Source organism: Chenopodium album, chromosome 5, assembly GCF_948465745.1.
Source record: "Chenopodium album chromosome 5, dcCheAlbu1.1, whole genome shotgun sequence".
Classification (NCBI taxonomy): domain Eukaryota; kingdom Viridiplantae; phylum Streptophyta; class Magnoliopsida; order Caryophyllales; family Amaranthaceae; genus Chenopodium; species Chenopodium album.
The window spans coordinates 66,146,168-66,169,521 of record NC_137838.1 but is presented as its reverse complement, the minus strand read 5'-3'; the positions used below and the strand labels follow the sequence as shown (position 1 = coordinate 66,169,521).

Below are 23,354 nucleotides of genomic sequence, written 5' to 3'. Positions count from 1 at the left end.
TGGAATCCCAAGTCATGATAATAAATTTTGCAAATGCAGGATTTATTTTCTTCATACGGATTGCTGTTAGTGACCATGATCCATGAAGTCGGAGATGGGGAATCGTTGTGCTTTCTGCAGGATTAATTTTGTTAATGTTTGTTACACTTTTGGCAAAAGGCCATTCTTTTTCATGGGGCTGGTTTTCTTCCTCTAAATCCTCATCATCTTCTAGTAATATTCGCCAATATTCAAAGAGCACGAATTTAAATAGTATGGTTGCAGAGTTTTTGTTGGAAGCCTTGGATGATCCTAAAGCGGTTGAACTAATTGAAAATGCGAGGATGAAGTTAGGAGGATCGAATCCTTGTTGGTTTCACGCGTACAAGAATATGTTTTCTTCGTGTTCAGAGATTTTTGCTGGAGAGGAAAAGAGAAGTAGGCTTGCTTGGCTTCTTAGTGATTGTTTCCAAAGAAATTCGGGGAGGGATCCTTTCCCTTCATGTAACGCAGAACGTTTCATGGTTGATTGTCTTCGAAAGCTGAACAATGATGATCACAAGACTTATTTGGAATTTTACCTTGAGACCAACTCAATTTGCCATCAGTTACAGTTAAGTAATACTCGATTTATCACATATTATTAATGGTGTTTATTTTCCCTAATTACATTTTTTTGGGGCAGGTCTAAGGCTTTTAAGCTTTAAGTTTAAAGTTTGGTTAATGACTTGAAGAATTCAGCATTATCTACTAAAGAGAAAGTAGAAACCATTGAAGAAAAATCATGTTAGTTGAGACGATTAATACAAGAGGGGGGTGAATTGTATAGAGTTCCTAATGACAACTTTTTGCGGTTAAATAAACAATGCGTATAGGAACTTAAGTAAACACACAGATTTTACGAGGAAACCTTCCAGGGCCCAACTGGAAGTAAAACCTCGACCCTACCTTAGGGATTTCAAACACAAAATACTTCACTATAATAGGGCAAACACCAAGTTACAACCTATTAGACACAGACCTTTATTTCACCAGTTCCTCACTGGACTTGTTACTTGATAGAACCCTATCCTACCCAATCTAAGCACCACACTTAGATTCACTCGTACTACCAGAGTACTACAAGTACTACCAAAGTACAAAACACTCGTACCACCCCAGTACAAAAACTCTCAGCCTCACCAAGAAGCTTACACAAAACTGTATATAACTCAAGCTATAAAATCACCAAAATAACCCAACCAATACAAATATAAGACGCCTATTATGATAGGTAAGCAATGCACGAAATCCGAAACTAATATGATAAGTTAAAAGCTTGGTAAACTTACTCGTTTAAAGCACTGTGATTTCTCCACGCATAAACTCACAAAAAAAACCTATATCATTTTGCTCTCTACTATTTATACAAGTAACACTTGTATAGAAAGTAGGTTTTCTAAAAAGATAAAAATGTTAACTTGACTTATCTTTATTAAACACGGTTTTTAGTAAATCAAGTGGAATAAAATCTTTTCCGAAAATAAATATAAAAGATATTTATTAAGAAAACTTATCTTTCTTAATAAACCGACTTTAGAGAAAAATAATCTTTTTGTTAGAAAATCTTTTCCTAAAATCTATCTTTTATTGTTTTCCATATTTATTTTATTTACCAAACAAACTTATCACGTTTCTAATAAATCTCATGCACTAGAGAATCTTTATTAGATGAGTTTGCTTTTAGTTTAAGTTCCTCATCATCAAAACCTTTATGCTTCAACAATTTCCCCCTTTTTGATGATGACAAACTTAAGCAAACTCTAGAATAAGTTAAACAAAATAGAAGGTCGTATTTTTTAATTTTTTAATTTATTGACAGAAAGTAAACATACACAGATAAAAAAATTAAACGAAAAACAATAGAACAAAATAAGCAAAAACAGAAACTAACTAAACTGACTAAACTACTCAAGCATCATATCAGAGAGAGAGTTCTGATACTTTATCAACTAAAACCCAGAACAACTATAGCTTCCAAGTTTGCTTCATCTTTTCCCCCTTTTGGCATTATCAAAAAGTCCTGTTTTTCAAGTTATTAAGCATCTAGCCACAGCCCCACAAGCAATTCATCGAGTGTGGGAAACTGAAGGTAGCGCTGCTAACTTCCCTTAAGTTAGTTCCACTCTCCTGTGTAAGCATTCATAACATACAAAAACACACATGTATAAGCAGTTCCAAAAGCATTCATTTAAAACTTAAAATAAACATCCTGTTATAGCCTTATAGACCAAAAGATCAAAATACATTGTTTTAGCATTCAAAAAACTAAAGTTGAAAATGTTCATGACTGCAAAGGGGAGTAAGGATAGGCTAATAAAGTTAAGCTGAAAAAGGAAATGGCTAAGTTTGCAAGAGGCTCAAAATCTGCTTGCTATCTTCCATTTGCTGTGCAATAAGAGCTTACAGTTTGTGCTCAAGGCTCTGAATCTGCTGAAGAAATTCCTCCTTTTGTTCCTTCAAAGCCTTGTCCTATTCTTGCACAAGCTTCTTTTGATCTTTCAATGCTTTCCCTTGCTCTTGCACAAGTTTTTCCAGCTTTTGAATCTGAACCTTTCCAGCTGAATCTTTCATTTGAGTTTCAACTCTCTCCATTCTGTCCATCAGCTCTACAACTTGCCCATCAAGCACTTTCTCCTCAACATCCAAATCTAAAGGTTTCTCTAGACTGGTTTGAGGAATAGTGCTTGTTGATAGCCTCCTGCTTTTCCTAACAGGTTGCTCCACCACAACCTTTCCTTTTCTTTTGCCTATTCCTTTTTCTTTCTTCCCCTTCTCCAACTTCTGTATTTTCCCTTGAACTACCTCCAGACTAATCCCAGCCAGTGTTTCTTCATTAATCACATTTTCTGGCTTCTCATCTAAGCCTCCATAATTTCCTTGTAATTCCACACCCAAATTTCAAAAACAGTAGGCAAAATAGCTCCATATCCTACTTTGGTCTTCCCAGGGATACAATGTGCTAAGTGTTGATACATTAAGGAAGGAAAGTTAACCTTGATTTTCTTAGAAATACAGAAAATCACTGCCATATCCATCAAACATGCTTCCCCTTTCTTAGCAGTTCTAGGCAGAATGGTTTTCTTAACAAGATTAAACAGAAGTTTGTTCATGAGGCTCAGATCATTGTGACTCATAATGTTCCTTCCCCGTTTTCCTCCTAAAGCTTCAACTATATCTCCACTCAAGTAATTTCCCACGTTTACACTTGCCTTCCCTTTAATATAAGTTTCATAACCTTCAGTAGGAGTTTCCAAGATTTTGCCTAGGGTTTCGACATTAAGTTCGATTTTAACACCACCTACTTCACTGGTAATTACCCCCAATTTTGCTTCAAAATTTTCACAAAATTCAGTCATGGCAACTGGATACATGAAATTGTTTGATGCTTTAGTCAACAAATATTCCCACCCTTGGAACTTAATTAAATCAAGAAATTCCAGGAACTTAGCTTGTTTGACCCAATTCAAATCAATTCTGTGACCAGTTACATACCTCCCTGCTTGCGATTCAAGTTCAGCTTGATCCACGATCTCCTCTTCTTCCTCCTTCTCCGATTCTTCCTTATCAGAATTTCCTATCTCCTCAACGAAATCCTCCACTTCCTTGATGTGCTCTTCAACCGTCTTCCTTTGTTCTTTCTTTTCTTTCCATTCTTTTAATTTTTCAATGAGTTTCTCATAGGATAGGTTTTCGGTTTCAGCGGGTTTTGGATTTTGCATGTTTTCAGAGGAAGGAGGGAGTGATTGTGATTCAGTGAAAGAGACAAGTGGAAGTGATGAAACTTCTTCTTGTACAGAGGAAGGGTTCTTTTGTGAATTTTCGGAGGAGCTGAGAGAGGTAATTATGACCATTGTTATCTTTTAAAGGGTTTTAGAAGGGTGTAGAAGGTTTTCACAGTGGAGTAAATTCGAATTTGACAGTGATGATGTAAGGTGGTTGAGGGAGGCCTTTTATAATAAATGAAACGGTGTGAAGAATTTAAAAGGGTTTTATTTGCAGTCATTAATTAAACAAGTTCAACTAATTTTTCCAAAATTGTATAGGATGTATTTACCAAAATTATTTTCTTTCCAAATTCAATTGATTTGAAAAATTTCTAAAAAAAAATACACAATTGGAACACGCTATTTACACGTATGCAATGTACATTACTACTTAGCAAATTTATTTGAGTGTTTAATGAACTAACCTCCAGTGATCAACAACGGTGACACTTCAGCTATGTTTAGCACACCAAGATTGTGCTAAATGCTCTTTTTGCACTATTTCCATTATTTTTTACTTTGCCATATCTAGGAACTTCAGAAGCAATCAATTCAGCTTGATCATTCCAAGTTCCAGTCTCAATTTCTCAAATCTTTCTCTGTTCAAGGGTTTGGTCAAAATATCTGCAAGTTGATATTCCGTACTACAAAATTCCAATTTAATATTCCCTCGCTCCACATTATCTTTTAGAAAGTGATGCCTAATGTGGATGTGTTTTACCTTAGAGTGCTGAACTGGATCTTTAGAAATACAAATAGCACTTGTGTTATCACAGTAGATACGTACACATTCAAAAATAAGACCAAAATCTCTAACCTGTTGTTTTATCCAGAGTACTTGTGAGCAACATGCTGCTGCTGCCACGTATTTAGCTTCAGCTGTAGATAAAGCAACTGTGTTTTGCTTCTTGGAACCCCAAGAAACTAAACAAGGTCCTAAGAATTGTACCATACCTGAAGTGCTTTTTCTATTCACCAAATCACCTGCATAGTCAGCATCAGTAAAGCCATGCAAATCAAATGAGTCACTTCTAGGATAGAAGAGACACAAGTCATCAGTTCCTTTCAAGTATCTAAGGATTCTCTTTACTGCTTTCTGGTGTGACTCCTTTGGGTTTGCTTGGAACCTGGCACACAAACCTACACTGAAAGATATGTCAGGTCTACTAGCTGTTAAGTAAACTAAAGATCCTATCATACCTCTGTACATAGGTTGATCAACACAAGTTCCAGATGGACCATCATCCAATCTGGTTGCAATACCCATTGGAGTATCATTTGTCTTAGCATTTTCAAGTTTGTATTTCTTAATCAGTTCCTTGATGTACTTTTGTTGATGGATCATGATTCCTTTCTCAGATTACTTTATTTGCATTCCAAGGAAGAAATTTAATTCTCCCATCATGCTCATTTCAAATTCTCAAGTCAGCAAAATACTTGCACAAAGATTCATTAGTTGCACCAAACAGAATATCATCAACATAAATTTGTACAACTAATATGTCAGTTCCATTTGATTTTAAAAACAGAGTTTTATCTATTTTGCCACGTTTAAAACCATTTTGTAATAGGAACTTTGACAATCTTTCATACCATGCTCTAGGAGCTTGCTTCAGCCCATAGAGAGCTTTGTCAAGCTTGTAGACATGGTTTGGGAACTCTGGATTTTCAAATCCAGGAGGTTGTTTCACATAGACTTCTTCATTTAAAAATCCATTTAGAAAAGCACATTTTACATCCATCTGGAACAACGTGAATCCCATATAAGCAGTAAAAGTAATAAGTAAACGAATAGCCTCTAACCTGGCTACTGGAGCAAATGTTTCTTCATAGTCTATTCCTTCTTGTTGATTGAAACCTTGTACAACCAGTCTTGCTTTATTTCTGACAATAATACCATGCTCATCTAGCTTGTTCCTAAACACCCACTTTAGACCTATTGTCTTCTTATCTTTGGGTCTAGGTTCCAGATGCCATACTTTGTTTCTTTCAAACTCATTTAGTTTAGCTTGCATAGCATTAATCCAGTATGCGTCAGTTAAAGCTTCAACATAATTCTTAGGTTCCATAGAAGATAGAAATGCATAAAATGCACAGAAGTTCCTAAGCTGAGATCTAGTCCGAGTTCCTTTTGTAATATCACTCATGATTGCATCAACAGGATGTGATTTCTGATGTTTCCATCGTTTAGGAGTAAATTCCTACACTGGATACAATCTTTCCCGTTCATTGTTGACTGGTTCTTCTGTAAGAACTTATTCTTGAGCCTTAGTTGGAACTTCAACAGGATTCTCCTCATTCTGATTCTGATCTTGTTCTTGAACAGGAGTTCCTGGAGCATTCTCCATTTCTGGTACTTCATTTGCTTCCAGATTCGTTTGCTCACCAATTTCCACTTGCTGCTTCTGCAATGATGTTGATGTTTCATCTGGATCTGTCTTGCGGACAAGTCCAATTTCAAAATCATCATCACACTCCTGTACATCACTTAAAGATTGTTCAGTTTCATCAAATATAATATGTACAGATTCCTCAACACACATTATCCTTTTATTATAGACTCTATATGCTTTACTATTAGAGGCATATCCTAAGAACACAACCTCATCACTACGTTCATCAAACTTTCCCAAGTTCCTTTTACCATTGTTATGAACAAAACATTTACAACCAAAAGATCTAAAGTAAGAAATATTAGGTTTTCTCCCTTTGATCAGCTCATAAGGAGTTTTGTTTGTAATGGCTCTAACTGATACTCTATTAAGAATATAGCATGTTGTATTCACTGCTTCTGCCCAGAAGTTCCTAGGCAGACCACTTGAGATCAGCATTGTCCTGGCCATATCTTCAAGGCTTCTGTTCTTGCGTTCCACCACCCCATTTTGTTGAGGGGTCCTAGGGGCAGAGAAGTTGTGATCCTTTCCATGTTTAGTACAGAATTCATCAAATTTTGAGTTTTCGAATTCTGTGCCATGATCTGATCTGAGGTGAATTAATGGATTACCTGTTCTTCTCTGTTCTTTCTTTACAAAAGCTACAAATTCATCAAAAGTTTCATCTTTACTCACAAGAAAGAAAACCCAAGTAAACCTTGAAAAGTCATCAACAATAACCATAACATATCTCTTACCACTTCTACTTTGGATTCTCATAGGACCACATAGATCCATATGAACAAGTTCCAAAGGTCTTTTGGTACTTACCATTTTATTGGACTTGAAAGAAACTCGAGTCTGTTTTCCTCTAACACAAGCATCACACACTTTGTCATACAGGAACTTAATACATGGAAGACCTTCCACTAGTTCCTTAGATCTCAATTTATCAAGTAGAGTAAAGCTTGCATGACCAAATCTTTTGTGCCATAATAAAGGATCATTCTCAATGACACTAAGACATGTTAAACTACTATTAGGAACTTCGTTAAGATCAACAACATATGTGTTTCCTTTACGAATTCCTTCTAAGATGATGTTCCCAGTGTCATTATGAATGATTCTGCACTTATTAGAAGTAAAGCTTACAGAGTTACCTTTGTCACAAAATTGTGAAATACTTAACAAGTTGTGTTTGAGCCCCTCGACCAAAAATACATTATCAATTGCATGGGAACTTGACCTTCCTACTTTGCCAATGACAACTATATCTCCAGTCATGTTATCACCAAAGGTCACAGTTCCCCCGTAGTAGGCATCCAGTGAGAGAAATCTAGATTTATCTCCAGTCATGTGCTTAGAACAACCACTATCGAGGTACCAAGTGTTGTTCCCCCTCACTAGAACCTGCATGAGAAATCAAACATTAGGTTCAGGAACCCAGGTTTTCTTCGGTTCCTGTGTAACAACAGTAGGTTTATTCTTTTCGATCCAAATCTGTTCTACATGCTTTTTGTTTTTCTGTGAACTCTTTTCTTTCTTAGGACACTTAACTTGTTTGTGTCCAGTATTCCCACAAAAATAGCATACTATACTACTAGGCAGGTCAACATACTTCTTTTCCTTTTGGAACTTCTTTTTGAAACCCAAACCTTCTGTTCTTTTGGTTTGAGCTTTGGTGATCCAGTCAGGAACTCTGTACTCTACAGGTTGTTTGCCTTTCCTGGCTTTCTCAAGTTCCCCCTCAAGTCTTGCTTTATCCGCTTTTATAATTTCCAAATCAGATTTTAGTTTTTCAAAATTCGGATATTGAGCAAGTGGAGGAACTTCAGAATCAGGAGCATTAAGACAGAGTTTCATCAAGGATAGTTCCACATTTAACATTATGTTATCATGTTTTAACCTGTCTATAGTTTCTTTTAAATAAATATTATCATCAAACAAACTAAAAAATCTATATTGAATATCAAATTTCAGATTATCAACCCACTGACTGTTTTCTTTAAAAGTAACCAAAGCTTCATCACTTTTATGTTTAGCTTTATGCAAATCTTTAAGATCTTCTTGAATCTCCAAGATAGCTGATATTAAGTTTTCTTTAGAGAAATGTCTAAGTTCTTTTCGAGAAAACCATACCTCAGACTCTAGTTCCTTCAGCTTTGCCTTTTCATCAATTTTGGCCATCAAACATAGATGGGCAATTTCCTCTGGTGGTTGTTCTTCCTCTTCCTCAGAATCTGAATCTCCCCAAGCTGCTAACATGGCTTTATTTACATTGTCCTTGGTGAAATAAGGTTTGTAGACCCTTGACTCTTTGGATTGCTCCTTGCCCTTAGTCTTTCCTTTCTCACCGTCTGGTAATGGACAATCTTTAATGAAATGATCTTTTGAGCCGCACTTGAAGCATGTTGTGTTTTTGGAACTTGCATATTTCTTGTGCCTATCGAACTTCTTGTAGTTCATCATCCTTTTGAACTTTCTTACTAGCATTTCCATCTCTTCCTCATAAACTTCTAATTCCTCTGAGTCTTAAGCCTTAAGATCCAGACTCTTGTTTTTGGAACTTTCAGAGTTGGAACTCAGATGTAGTTCATGAGTCATCAATGATCCAGCTAGTTGTTCCATGTTGAACTTTGTGAAGTCCTTAGCTTCCTGCATAGCAGTGACCTTCGACCTTCATCGTTCATCTTGTGGTAGACTCCTCAAGATCTTCCTAGCCTGTTCATCAATCGGAATGTGTCTGCCAAGGGAACTCAATTCATTAATAATATTATTGAACCTAGTAAAAATTTCCTCTATGGTTTCCTTTGATTGCATTTCAAACCTTTCATATCTAGACATCAACAAATCAATTTTAGAAAGTTTTACCTCATTAGTACCTTCATGAGTTACTTCTAGTAGATCCCAAATCTGTTTAGCAGACTTGCATCCCATGATACGATTATGTTCATGAGGTCCAAGTCTACAATGCAAATACTTTATGGCTAAAGCATTCAATTCAAGTTTCTGATAGTCTTCTTTATCATAATCAGAAATAGGTTTAGGAACTACCTCTTTCTTTTCATTGGTTATGGTTATTTCAAAATCACCAGCTTCAATAACACGCCAAACCTGGTAATTTTCTGCCTTAATAAATATCTCCATCCTGTTCTTCCAGTAGGTGTAGAACTTACCATTGAACATGGGTGGACGTTGGGTAGAGTACCCTTCTTCAAGTTTCTCTTTGTAATTCATCTCTCCAGGAACTTACTCAGCAAAGTTATTCGCTTATACGAGAGTACCTTGCTCTGATACCAATTGTTAGTTGAGACGATTAATACAAGAGGGGGGGTGAATTGTATAAGTTCCTAATGACTACTTTTTGCGGATAAATAAACAATGCGTATAGGAACTTAAGCAAACACACAGATTTTAAGCAATGGGAATCAAGCATGTAGGAGACTGGCTTTGATTTCCTTGTTTAGTGTTTTAGTTAATTTTGAGAAAAATTAATGTAAGACGCTAAGGAAAACCATTCAAGTTTTGGAGTAATATAAAATTTCATGCAATATTTTATTACTCCGTTATGCTATTTAATTGTGGTTTAGGATTAAATAATGAGTCCATTCGATTATGCGAATATTCAAAATAGGGTATCAAGACCAGTCTTAGTAAGGAAACACCTATTAAGTGAACATTGAATATTATAATCGAAAATTATCCCTAATCAAGGTCATTTAAACGATGGACGATTAATGACCGATTGAGATTAGTGTGTATTTTGATTTATAGCACCGTTTCATGTGCTACAAGGACATGATTGTCATAAATCATTTGCACAGGTATTGGTTTAGAACCATACTGGATCGACCTATGAGAATACTTTAAGAAATTAAAAAATTTGTCATAAGTATACTTCTCATTGTGGCTATCGGAACCTATTTCCTCGACCATGAGTATTGTGAGTTCTCTTGTTTGAGTATTAGTTCGCTTTGATGTTGTCAAACGTCTGCCGTAATAGGGGATTATAACGGCAACACTCGGGCGACTAGGTCCTCTCAGTAAGAGGAGCTACATTACAAGACTGGGAATGTCCCCCTACTAAAATAGGGAAGATGTCTTTGTTGTATACAAGGCCTCTTGTAGAGCGAGACTGTAAAATGCATGGCCGTGCTCGGATGGATTTTAGAAATCTTATGTTTATTGACAGTCGGACTCGGAATCGGGAAACACTTCTGGACGTAATAAGGATGACAAAATAAATCTTACCTTATAGTTCATGAAGAGACATTAAGCGACATAGGAAAAAGGCTGTACACAAAATGCGCACTTGTCCGGAAGGACAAGTGGGAGATTGAAAGGAATGGTGTCCTTCGAACAAGTGTACTATTCCGTTAGTGGGTTCAGAATTATTAGAAAGCTAATATATTCAGTGAGGTCAAGTGATCGGAATGCCTGGGTGGAGGCCGCTTCCGATCAGTAATATTAATGAATAATTAATATTACAGCTTAATCTTGACTGAACCCTTCGGGTCACACCCAAGCATTCAACAAACCGAACCGACGAATTAATTCGGAAGGAATTAATGAGTCGACCGAGTAATATTTATTTAGACGTCGTAAATTCGAGCTTAGAGCGTCGAAACCGAGCGTCGGAAGTCGAGTCGAAAAATAGTGAAAGACGAGACAAGAAATAGTAATAAATCAACAAAAGACCAAAATACCCCTAGCATCGGAATGCCCAAGCAAACTGAGTGCTAAGGGCGTATGGCCTAGCATGGTGGCTAGCATGCGCACCAAGCCGAGCCTAGGCTGGCTGGTGCGTGCTAGCGCACCCATGCTAGCATCGCAAGGCTAGGCGCTGCCTAGTGCGTGCTAGCATACTAGGCACAGCCTTGTGCGCGCAATGGCTAGAAAGCCATGCCGCAACAAGCTGCAGCAGCTAGCACGCTAGGCGCGCCAGCTCGCCACAGCTAGCAGCAGCATGGCTAGGCCATTGCTTGCTGCCTAGCAGCGCTGGCCAAGGCACAAGGCCAGCAGCAACCCGCACAAGCATGCTGGGCTTGCTGGCCAGCAGCGCCTGGCAGCTCGCATGCGAGTGCTGGGCCTGCTGGGCTTGCTAGGCGTGGCTGCCACGGACAACAGCACATGGCAGCCCACCTTGGCTGCCTTGGTGCCCAAGGGTGGGTGCCATGTGGCTTGTGGTCCTTGAGTGTGTGTGGAGTGAGGTGGCCGGTTATGGGAGAGGGAGTGGGGAGCAAGTTTGGTCCCCCCCTTCTCCAAGTGGTCCTCACCTAACCACTCACATGAGCTTGCCACTTGATTATTAATTTTATTTTAGCTTTAAAATAAAATGGAAAAATCATACTATCCCACATTGATGGGAGAGTAAATGATACTCCCATCATTTCCTATAAATACCCAAGTATGGGCATTGGGAATGAGGCTTGAGTAAGAGTTGAAAAAGGCATCACAATTAGTGAAAACCTTTGAACTCAAAATAATTACTCGGGTTTTATTGGTCGGGTCTTGCTAACCCCAAGACATCGGACCTAGTCGGTTTTGTTGGTGCGGGTGGACTTCGTTGGAGGTCTCCGTGTGAGCGGGACTTGAAGCTTTCAAGTAAGAGCTCATTTTGGAGCGAAGCACGCGTCAAAGGTAATTAGCTTATCTTAATCTTGTGATTAATTTAATTATGTTTATGGTTTTATTTATTGCGAGTGCGGTCTTGTTTTTGGGTTTGTTTCCGCGGTGAGTCGGACTCACCAAACCCCAACAGTGATGAGTACCTTTCACGTCGAATCATAATCGAATGAAGCGAAAGTGTGGAAAGTCTAGTGTTGCGGAAACTTTTTATTTCTTTTCTCTTCTCTCTGTTTTTGAAAACTTATTTTAAGAAAACAGCCAATCCAGTTTGGTTTGTCCATTATATGGGTCCAATAGTAGTGTAGTTGGATGGGGCTTGCAAAGACCTTTCCAACAATATATTATAAGCCCAATTCCGATGAATATTGAGGAAGTTATGACCAATTTACCAAACTGAGCCCGGTTTGAGCTTTATATACGGCCCAATGATCTAGGGGAGGGCCTAATATGATTTATCATTCCTATTGCAATTAGGAATGGTTTTAGTCTTCTAGATTCTTCTAGAAGGTTCTTTTCATTCCTAATTCGATTAGCATTGATAAATTGACTTTTGTTGACTTTTCAGAGTTTTAATCAAATTCAAATAGCATTTTTGAGGAAATTATATGATTTTATCCTCCAGTACGGTAAATGACAGGGTAAAGTTGTATCCCATAATAAAAAATAATTCCTAAATCCTCTAACTAAAGTAGATAGAGAAGTAGGGTCGATCTCCACAGGGAAGCAAGTCTTTTTACTCCTAATTAATTATTATAATCTAAATTATCTAAGTAACCAATATTTATATTTGAGTATGAGACTAAACTACAAAGAATAGGAATAGAGAGAAAACAATATATAAAAGGATCTAGGGCATAGGTTCACCAATAAATAATACTCCAGGGTAAAACATAGTAATCAATCATTGACATTGCATAAATAACATGATTAACAGGCTCTCGCAATTTATTAATCAACATAGATCTAACAGGCTCTCGCAATTTACTAGATCTAAGTTCTTATTGAAAATAGCCTTTAATATCAAATTAGCATCTGCTCGATTCATCAATTTAATATTGCTATACTTTTACAAGCCGCAATTGTAAAACATTAAAACAATTCAATAGGAAATTATCATGCAATATCAAAAATCAATAATAGTCAATCATCAATGCATCAATTAACCAGATTGTAAAGGGCTTTCGCTACGTATTACAATCACAGAATTAATCTACCGGTATTAAATCTCATCTCTCGAATCTCGACTTAACCATTTATAAATTAATCTGCCTATTGAAACTAGACTTAAACATCAATTCTCATCTCTCGAATCTTGAATCAATATTGTCAAACTCATGCATAAAAGATAGGCCTAATCTAGTCACAGAGCATTAAATCAATCAATAGGAAATTAATCTAGCATTGATAATTAACAACAATAAATTACCCCTTCATATTAATTATGGATCCCCATAAACCCTAGAAATTAAACTACTCACAAATCATCATGACTAAACTAATCAAATAAATAATTAAAAGCATAATCAAGGAAGCGAATAAAATAACTGAAGTTAAAGGGGAAGAAATTGTTACCAAAAAGTAATCTGGAATTAACGGAAGAATCAAGAACAAAGTTTAGAGAGAGAATTCTAAGAGAATAATTAAGAGAGTAAAGAAAAAGTAAAAAAGAGAAGAAGAGGTCATAAAAACGTATTACGGAGGAGTATTTATAATCCGTACAAAAATCCTAAACTAAAACAAATTAAAACCACGTTAAACATCAACTAATAAATCACGCGCCCGATCGGGCGAGGCACCGCCCGATCGGGCGCGCCTTTTTGTCTCTAATACTAATCTCGCGCCCGGCCGGGTGCGTCACCGAGCGCCAGCCTAAGCTTCTCCCGCCCGGCCGGGCGCCAGCCTCTTTGGCCGGGCGGCTCATTTGGGCCACTATTTGGACTTCGATTGGGCTCCAATTCTTCGGGCCAATCTGGGTTTCCTCTTTGGGTCTTGAATACTCGGTCTAAATGCCCCGGTATCACCTATACCGAGCCCTTAATCACCGGTTCGATGGCTCTAACCGGCCCTGGGCTATAAACTCTGGTCGTGCTTCTCCAATGCTCGTGATTGCTCCAAAATATCTCAGGAAAATATTACAAAAGCATAAATCCCTGCAAAAGTCAACCAAATCTACGAAAACACTAGAAAACACCAATTAGTAATAAAAGTGGCTCTAAAGAGCCAAAAACAGTACTAATTACGACCAAGGGACGGGGGTAAAATACTATATAAAATAGACACATCAAACTCCCCCAAGCCAAACCTTTGCTTGTCCCTAAGCAAAGATCTCATCAATGAATCAATAAATATACTTCACCCCTAAAGTAAAAATCAAGCGCAAACGATCCAGGGTAAATCAAATAAACATGCTTCAAAGTCAACCAATCAAATCCCTCTAATTACCAATCTTCCCTAACAATTGTCAAACAGAGCAAACCACAAGAGCATATAGAATTCAATACTAGTGCTCACGCACTCAACTCTCATTTTTGTGGCGAGTAAAAGATGTACTCGATCGCTCTCCATCCAACCCCTTTATGTGAACAATGCCCTCCCAACTCACACTCTCGTGTGTATAAAACAATGGACGCTCAATCCTACTAGTCGACTCGGAATATGCCAAATCATAACTTGCATTGATAAATTAAACAACACTTTCACATTCATACAATTCTATGCACAAAGGTCGGAAGGTCTTTAAAGCTTGTAATGTAAGGCTAGGGTAAAGGGTAGGATAAATTTGGAAATAAGTGAGAGAAAAGCTATGCTTAAAGGAGCCATATCCTAATAAAACCCAAGATCAAAATAAATAATGATCATACATCTCCTACATAACCAACTCTAACATCAACCAAATATACTCCAATCATAAAAAATAATCCCAACTCTTACAATTTCACTCATAAGATATAATAATGAAGTAATAGAGTGAATAAACAACCTTTATTTTCCAAACTTGAATTTTTCATTGAGGTTCAAAATTATTTTCCTTTGATCAACCTCCAACTAGAACATTTGAACATTTTTTCTTCTTTTTTTCTATTGAAGTTCACTTATTTTTTTCACATTTTTTTTTTCTTGAACTTCTCTTTCTTTTTTCATAATATCATGCTTTATTTTTTTTAAGAAAATATAACTCTCAAACTCATCAAAAATAAACACGAATAACAACAAAACAACTTCTCAAATCCCACCCAAATTGTGCAAATAATAAGCACACTACAAACTTCCTCACCTCACTCACTAATAGCTCCCCCAAGCCAAGCTTGGGTCTAGTAACCAATGGGGCAAAATAGGCTTGTAATGTGGCTAATAAACAACAAAAAGGTCAAGGCAACAACATGGGTAGCAAGAAGGGAACAAATGTATCTACAATCGTCTGGAGGCTACCTAAAAGAACAAATGCCTTCGTCCTCCACAATGTGCATAATAATGAATCATATAAATATTACTTATAGTTGCAAACCAATACTCAAATTCATTGACATACCAGGAACTATGGAACTATCACACATTCCTTACCAAATCAACTAGTCAAGCACTATATTCACAAGTAGTTGGACAAAATTGACGCATGTTAAAGTTTCAAGGCAATCAAACATCAAATCATGATCAACTAATCCACAATGCCTATCATCAAATACCAAGAATCAAAACAATTTTCTCAAGTACGAGGCACAGGGAAGCATAATTTATAATTCATTGGAACGTATTTTTGGATTTTTTATTTTTTAATTTTTTTTATTTTTATATATAAAGAAAGCAATAAAACTAACCTAGAAAGAAAGAAAACTAACCTAAGAAAACACACCAAAAATAAAAGAAAAGAGAAAAAGAAATATACCAAACCAAAATCTCCCCCAAGCCAGAATCAGACAATGTCCTCATTGGCTCGGAAACTAGCCCAGCATAGCTAGTCCTCATCATCCTCATCCATCGAGCCGAAACCCGCACCTCCACTGCCACCTGCACCAGAAGAGCTACCACCAAAATAATCAGCGTGAAAAGTCCCCCCCCCCCCCCCCGCCGGTCCCCCGAAAGGAATGTCCTGCCCGTACCCGAAGAAAGAAGAATAGTCAGTGTAAATACCACGGGCAGTGGGATCCCTATCGTATCCCTGGGGTGGTGGCTGAAACCAGTCAAGGTGAATAGCGTCGTCGGGAATGTTGCCCCGACGAGCATAATCATCGTACATAGGGTAGAGAGCTCTACCCTAGTTCCTCTCTAGATACCCTAACCTCTGGTCTAAGGAGCCTACCATCCTCCTAAGGTTAGTATGTGAATGCTCGATACGTCCTAGGGCCTGGCCTATACTCTGAAGATCCCAAACTGGGTCAGGGTCAACATGAGGGACGGAATGGGACATACGAGGTGGAGAGAAAGCCACCTCGGGCTGAGGCTGGGGTGGTGGAACTGGTGGTGGTTGTGGCTGCCCCCTAGCGTTGGCAACTAAAGCATCATAAGTGTAAGAAAGTTGCCCTGGGGGAAAGGCGGTCAAGTCAGGACTGGGTAGGGGAAAAATGGGCAAAGGTTGCTCGTTCCCAGTCCGAATACACCAAAATGGTGTCTGCTCGCTATCCGGTCTAACCCACCCCACATCCTCAAAATACCTAGCAGTCATGTAGGTATCTGGTCCACAGTTGGTCAGCTGGTGGGGTCCGTCTACTACAAAACCGGCCTTTTTCACCGCTATTCGAGTGATAAGGCCGCCTAAACGGATAGGGGACTTGGAAGTGGTGCTGGCTGTGGCATGCCTACTGAAATGGTGAACTATAAACCTACCTATGTTCAATTTCCCGTACCCGTACACATAATGTCCTATGAAAGCTAGTTCGTTAGTTTGAGCGTTATGAGACTCGGCCCTACCTAAAAAACACAAACCCGCAAATCTTTGCCAGATTTTTGGGACAGGGTGGTGAATAGGTTTGTGTAGGGAATAATTCAAGCCTTTAAAATCCCACTAGCTTGAACCCCACTTTGATCATACACTAAAGTACGGTGGCGTCCAAAAGGGAAGAAGATAGAGCAAAAGAGTCGCAAACAAGTTCTTAAGGAACTTGTAAACCATCACGAGGTGAAGGTTACACCCCTTAACGATCCAAGAGATCGTCAACTCCATAAGGTCATGAACCAAAATAGGGTTCGGGGATGATGGTACAAATCCAACCTAAAAGAGATTGAACCTGCCCTAATAATAGGCCTCTACTTTATTCTGCTCGTATTCATGTGCGCTTTCTGATTAACATGAAATCAATAGGATTGACCCTAAACCTGTTTGTCTATGTTGGTTTAATTTAATGCACAAATAAACTATTATTGGCGATCACTTGAATTATAATCACAATTAACCTAACAAGATTATTAATTATCTTATTAAGCGTGGTTGCAAATACCAAATTCCCTTTAAGCATGCAATAAAAGGTGATCAAGCAATAAAGAATAAATATCAAGAAACATAATAAATAATCATGAATAATAATCATCATAATCATGTTAAAGCATAGCAAGATCCTAGGCATGATACTAACAAGATTAATAACAAACCCTAGCATGTCACTAAACAATAAAAATCAAATCTTTAGCCCTAACATGATACTAGCAATCATAAATATTAGGAAGAGCATAAAAGGCATCGTACTTTTAATCATACTTAATATTAAAGTTACCCTAGACATGATACTAGGAATTTATAATAACAATCTAAGCATGATTTCTACATCATAGTATCAATAAAACCATTAAAGTACTTACTTGGATGCCTCGTACCTCTTTCTAATAACAAAATACACACGTTAGTAACTTCAAGGAAAATAATAATCAAAGCAATTAAATTAAATAATTGAAATAGAGATTTGGGACCAAACCCTCAGAAATTAAAACCTTTCACGTCTAGGGCGAAGGCAACTTCGAATATGGCTAGGTGTATCAAGATCTTGCGAATGCGGAATTTTGTATGAAAAAGTAAAAGAAAGAAAAGAAAAGAATGCTAAAGAATGAATGAAAGCTTGATGAATGAAGAGAATTGGTGAATGCTAATTAAAACTAATTGTTGATGAGAATTCATGAATGAAAACGGAATTTTTGATACGATATTTATAGAGAAAATCATCCAAAAAAGATAATTTAACAAAACAGAGTCTGAAGATCACAAAACCACATTGGCGCCAGCCCTGGCTAGTTGGCGCCAATGGTTAGCGTCTGGCGCCAAGCCTGGTTCCAGGCGCCAAGGCCTGGGGTTGGACGCCAAACCGGATTTCAACGCGTTTTTGAAAATCTGATAAATTTACCGTACTGGAAGATAAAATAATATAATTTCTTCGAAAATGCTATTTGATCTTGATTAAAACTCTGAAGAGTCCTAATTGAATTAGGAATGAAAAGAACCTTCTAGAATGTTCTAGAAGACTAAAACCATTCCTAATTACATTAGGAATGATAAATTATATTAGGCCCTCCCCTAGATCATTAGGCCGTACTTAAAACTCAGACCGGGCCCAGTTTAGTAAATTGGCCATAACTTCCTCAATATTCATCGGAATTGGGCTTATAATATATCGTTGGAAAGGTCTTTGCAAGCCCCATCCAACTACACCACTATTGGACTCATATCATGGACCAAACAAAGTGGATTGGCTGTTTTCTTAAAATAAAGTTTTCAAAAACAGGGAGAAGAGAATAGAAATAAAACTTTCCGCAACGCTAGACCTTTCCACACTTTCGTTTCATTCGATTATGATTCGACGTGAAAGGCACTCATCACCGGGTTTGGTTTTGGGGAGAAACAAATGGGTGTCTACAGAAGCCCCCACTTTGACTGAGTTTGGAGAAACGCGAGTTTCGAAAACGAAAGCCAAAGTAGCGATAGGGACGGAGAATGACTCAGAACGTTCTGCGATCCTAAATCACTCTTATAACGCCGATACCTGCGAAACTAGCATTAGTTAAACAGATAAAAGAGTTAAGAAACGCATATCTTGCACCGTCGAGCACACGTCTCTAAAAGTAACCGATTTGTTGCCGTACTGTTGTTTTGATGACCTCCTGCAAGCTAGAGAATGTCATCCCGCTTGAAAACCGCTACGCCCGTAACTGCTTCTCCTGAAGATTGCTTCTCTTGAAATTATCCTCCTCCGCAATGATAATATTCCGCGTCCAAGGGAATACCATCGAAGATTGCTTCTCTTGAAACAATCTCCATCCGCATTGATAATATTCCGCGTCCAAGGGAATACTATCGAAGGTTGCTTCTCTTGAAACAATCCTCAGTTGTTTGTGACAACTCTCCATAATCCAGGGAACGCCACCTTGCTGTTTCGATGTTCACTCGTCTCTGAACAAAGAGCTTCTTTTTGATATGATCTTCTGAATTATGTGTCCACGAAGAGCTTGATAATAGGATGCCCACGCGTCTCTGAGCAAAAGAGCTTGAAAGAAATGTCCACGCGTCTCTGAACAAAAGAGCTTTGATGATATGCCCACGCATCTCTGGAGCAATAGAGCTTGAAAGAAATGTCCACGCGTCTCTGAACAAAAGAGCTTTGATGATATGCCCACGCGTCTCTGGAGCAATAGAGCTTGAAAGAAATGTCCACGCGTCTCTGAACAATAGAGCTTCAGTGCTTGAATGTTTGTTGCGATAATGTCATGAAGAAAAAATTTCCAAAACCAACGTTTGTCGATCTCTAAAGCTCGCCTGAACTTTATTCCGCTAAAACCAGTATGTCGGTGTCTCCGTGATTAGGCGCTTTAAGCTAAGTGAGACGATCTTTTATCAGGTCGATCACTTATTGCAATTGTAATCAAACTGACTACTTAATCATGTCAAATTGCTTATAGGAGCTAACTGGCGTACCAAGGAACCCGAAACTGCTGTATGAAGTCGAAATCACCTTTCTGAGAGGCTTCGAGCTCTATCGTTGCTGAAATATTTCTGGCGTCAGGCGCTAGAGTAGGGTCTTCCCTGTTCTGCTGCACCTGTATTTATTTATAGAACTTTGCCAATTTCTTTAATTATCTTAGGGTTGACCTAAGGCTTAATGTTGCTTGACTCATTGACTTGACACGACTCAAGGTATAAACTTGACTCGATATGACTGACTCGAGGTTGACTCGACTCAAAGTGTTTGACACATGTGTTAGACTCAAATCAAAGTGATATGGCACGACATGACTCAATGTGTGCATGACTCGTGTGTGCATTGTAATGTGATCGTGCGACTCGAAAAATGCAAAAAAGCAAAAAATTTCCGTCAATTTTGTGGAGGGTACCGACTTTCTCCCGAAAAAGAAAGACGCGAAGAAAGAATCGAAGTTTTCGAATGCATGTTGAATAAGCTTAGTCAAATGTTGTTTGATACTATCTCTCAAGGTTCAAGGATTAATCCATCCTAGGCTATCTCAACTGTTGACTCCATGATGAAAGTATTTGGGTAACTTACGCACGGAGGCTAAGCACTTCATACTTCGTGATGCAATGACAATTATGAGTGATTTTGACGAAGCATGCTTCAGCGTTAAGATTTCATGACAAAGGGTTCCTAAGGGAAATATATTTGGTCATGTATGTGTGCAGTGTGTGAAAGTGACACTAAAGCTAGGCTACAAGAGCTAAGTGTGTGGGAAAAATATATTGAAAAGAGTCAAATGGTGGTGACTCTTAGGCTAGGTAAGCTAATAATATAGGGATCAAGCCCCCAAGTCTAGCTCTAAATGAAAAGGGATGAGCATAGGGAATTCCTTGATGTGATTATGGTGTAAGTGTGTGAATGTGAATATTAATGCATGTTTATTACGGCCGCACCTCGATGTGAGGTTGCCTACGTATCCGTTAGGAATCAGGCCGAACGTAGCTCTAGCCGAACCTCGCACAAGTGTGTATACCTCAAAAAGGTCTTTTTAAGGGTTGTAACGTGGTTAGGCTAAAGGTTTAAAGAAGAAAGGGATAAAGGCTCAAGACCCTAGATAAGCCCCCAAGGTGTGCAACCTTGCTTTTGAATACTTGTATTTTCATGCTTGAGGTTTTCTACTCTTTTTTTTTTTAGCTCTTTCTTTTGCTTTAGCATTTATTTTATTTTTATAAGTGTGGGCAATCCCGATCATGCGGTCTATCACTCACTTGGCATTCATGTTTCTCAGGCATGGTACCGAGCACTCGATAAGAGACGCAATCTGAGACGTATTCTTATCGAAGATATTTTCACATCAAAGACATTGGAACACTTACCCTTTTGTACACTTGTTTTTATTTTTTTGCTTTTGCTTATTTTTGCTATTTTGATTTTCTGAAATCACTCAAGCTTTGTTCTTTGAAAATTGCATAAGTTGCACACCATCCCATCTTAAGGTTAGATAGATGTAGGTTGAAAAAAGAAAGGTCTATCGTTAGACGAGGCTCAAAGTGGTTTATGAAGAAAGGATTTGTAAATTAGAAAGGTGAAAGGAGATATGATGTGGCTACAAGGGGTGCCTCAAATCATTAGTATACCTTGTGCTTAATTCGACATGATTTTTTTTTTTTTTTTTTTTAATGCAATGAAATGATCATATGCAAGGAAATAAATTCTCATTTTTATTAAAAGGAAAGGAAAAAAGAAAAACTACAAAAATAATCTAAAGGAAAAGAAAAGGTGCCTATGCTAGACTTATTGGGGAAAGGAAAGATTTAAAAGAAATAGAAAAGAGAGGCCATGAAATCTTGTCGTTGCAGGTCGCCTCTTGTCTTGTGTCATTCGCTTCATCATCACCCATTCTTCTCGCTAACTAGAGGCAATGGGAGCTTGTTTGCTTCTATGAGATCTTGAATGAGGTTTTGAAACCTGTAGCATTCATCAGTGGTATGACCGTTTCCTCGATGGTACTTGCAATAGGAATTTGGATTCCATCTCGAAGATCGATTTTCTGGTGTTGGATCCTCGGTAGGGCCAATAGGTTTGATTAATCCTCGATCATAGAGACGATCGAAAGCAGCATCGTAGGTCATTCCAATGGGTGTGAACTCTCGCCTGAGTTTCCTTTTAGATCCTTGATTGTGGGGACAATCGAATGCTTCATTGCAAGTCATTCTTATTGGTGTGTATTCTTCAATGGTCCGTTTTGCTTGTGGCTTAGGAGCATTGAGTTCTTCATTAAACTCTTGGCGAGAATTTTGTTCGATGGCCATCACCCGATTTGCTAATCCTTCTACCACATTCAAAATCATGGCAATGACATCTTGCAGTTTTCGAATTTCCTCTTTTAGACTTGACGAGTCTTCTAAGAAAGGACTTTCATCCTCCTCAATTATGGCCACTTCATCGAGAGAGGTCATATAAGCTGTCTCGATCATAGGCTCTCCTACAGGTGTGATAAGAAGTGATGGATCAAAGGATGCTTGGTCATCTTCGATGGCTAGAATCTCAGAAGTTTCATTGTCATCGATCAGATCTTGAATAGCTTCTTTGAGTTTCCAACACTCTTCAGTGTCGTGACCCTTTCCTTGATGATATTTGCAGTGCTTATTAGGGTCCCACTTAGGTGGCCTAGCTTCTGGAACCGGATCTTTGATGGGCCCTATGGGCATGACTAGTCCTTTGTGATGTAGCTTCTCGAAAGTCGTTTCATAACTTATGTCAAGTGGAGTGAACACCCTTTTTTATCTTTGGATTCGTAGTTTAGAGGTGTTCGTAGCATGTACCTCATTAATGGGAGAGGAAGAAGAAGGATGGTCGCTCCTCTTTCCTCTCGCACTATTATCTTTCAGAAGGTCATCTTCAATGTCAATGCCTATATTATAGACAGCTTTGAAAGTATTCAAGTTGTGTTGGTACTTTAAGTGCTTTGAATACTTCCCTTGGATATTCTTGATAAACATCCTCACAGATTCTTTTTCGGTAAGAGCCTTGACCATATTAGCAGAAGTTTCCCTCCATTTAGTGAAGAAAGAAGTGAACCCTTCGTTTTCCTTTTGTTTTAACATCTCAAGTTGTCTGTGGTCTGTCTCGTCTTGGATGTTGCACTTATATCTATCTATGAAAGCGTTTGTTATCGACTCCCAAGAAGAGTTTTTTTCTTTCTCGAGAGAAAAGAACCATTGTTGACAAACAGTTTCGAGAGATAGTGGGAACAGAGAGGGGAAAACCTTCTTATCGATACCCTTAATGCTCATTATAGTTTCAAAAGCTCTTAGATGGAAGTAAGGGTTATCTGTTGCCTTGAATTTAGGGATGTCAGTGGCGTTGAACTTATGCGGAAGAAGTTCCTTGTCCAGTGAGACCCCTTGAGAACTCATGCCCTGAAATTTATAGTCACTAGATAGCTTGCTTAGACTCTCTTGCATGAGATCCATCTATTGTTGCTTCACGGGATCATCGACCTTAAGTGCGAGAATTTTTAGTGTCTCAGTCATAGTAGCCAATTGATTCTTAAGATCATTGACTTCTTCTTGAGTTGCCATTATATTCTTAGCCTTCCTCTTTTGACGAATCGGTTTATCAAAAAGCGAGACTTGAATAAAGAGGTTGTCCTTGATTAATCGCCCTTCTCTCCTCGACCA

The 23,354-nt window shown here is 38.2% G+C and overlaps 1 pseudogene; it reads left to right on the top strand.

The window, feature by feature from the left end:
• The first annotated feature begins 254 nt into the window (after positions 1 to 254).
• The window catches only part of LOC145633027 (protein GAMETE EXPRESSED 1-like), a 50,693-nt pseudogene continuing 27,593 nt past the window's right edge, over positions 255 to 23,354 (top strand).